The sequence below is a fragment of the Echinococcus granulosus genome, assembly GCF_000524195.1.
Source record: "Echinococcus granulosus chromosome Unknown EG_S00354, whole genome shotgun sequence".
In the NCBI taxonomy this organism is placed as follows: Eukaryota; Metazoa; Platyhelminthes; class Cestoda; order Cyclophyllidea; family Taeniidae; genus Echinococcus; species Echinococcus granulosus.
Window position 1 is genome coordinate 1 of NW_020170734.1, and position 1,490 is coordinate 1,490.

Here is a 1,490-nt window from a genome sequence, read left to right on the forward strand (position 1 = left end):
GGGTCATGGCATGCTAGGCACAAATTATTTGGACGTGCACATTTGGAAAAAGGAGTGCTATGCTTGTTTATGAAGCACTCACCAACACCCAACAGTTGAGGCTCCACAGAATGCTTCGTCTTCTTGCCCACTTAAAACTTGTTAGTAGTAGAACGACTACGTGAACGTGCGGACTGATCCACAGAGGACCGCATCTAGACCTGTGGAAAGAGCTAAGGGTAAGAATACAAAACGGCTGGAAAGGTAATTTGTTCCGGTAGTGGCGTCCACGGTAAAAGTAGTCCAGTGTCAAATTCAAGGATCGCGAGCCCCAATCCCTATCAAACATACATCAATTCTCATCTCCTCCTCACCAGACCCCTACTCTTACCCCACAAGACTCCGAATATGAGCAATAAGGCACAAGTATTTGGTCCAGTAAAATTGTAAGCTATCCGAACGCACAAGCACACAGTTGTACGGAGCCCCAAAAGGAAGACGAAAATTGCAAGGAATATCGAAGATGTTCTAAGGGGAAATGGGCCAAGTCAAACCGAGGTGGTGGATGCTCTCCTCACTCCCACCACCTCGTCCACCTTTTCGTGAATACCACTTCAAGCGCCACCATTGCAAGCATTGAATTTTCATGCAACTGAGAAGATACGCAACTGCAGCGTAGCACTGCTTAGGGATCTAGGTCTAATAAGAGGTGGAAAGACTGGTCCCCAGTGCACTATATGTAGATCAAGTTGTATTTGCAGGTCACTGCCCCATTTTTAGAGGTCTACATATCGGCTTACCTTTGTTTAGTGCTTGCGTGATACCTTATCTACTGGCATGTCTAATTTGGATGCAGTGGTCCCATTAGAATTCGCACGACTTGTGTGCATTTCTATTTTTTGAATGAACAATCACATGGCTATGCTGTGGACTGATGTGTTGCTTTTCTCCTCTTCATTTCTGTCATGCCACCCCCAGGTAACGTGATTTACCTTTCGAGGTACTTTGTCGGTCAAGGACGCGTCACTCAATTGTGTATCGATGCAACGACTCACTTCCTTGCAGCATAGCCACGACACCTTGTGGGCCTGTATATCTGTTTAATCCCATCCCCGTAGGTCATGTCACTTCTGCAATTCGCAACAGCTTGCCATCTGAATTTAGTAGTGGTCGCGTTCAATATCGCTGTCTATCAGAGAATTCCACCGGGTGAATTCAAAGTCACAAGTCGCAAGACGCCAAAACAGTTATTTCAGTTTTCTTCCGTCAGTGGGTTTCCCAGCACTCATAACGATCAAGACCCTAACTGCGAGAGCCGACTCTTCACTGAACTGTATAAGACATATGCAAGACATCTGTAAGGCAACGGGTAGGTGAAAAGAACGAATCGCACTCTGATCGGACTACTGAAGGCCATCACTAAAGGCCTACAATCAGACGACTAAGATTTGAGCATAGGACGTATCATTCTGGCATATAGGACTCCAGTTTATACATCAACGGGCATTTCT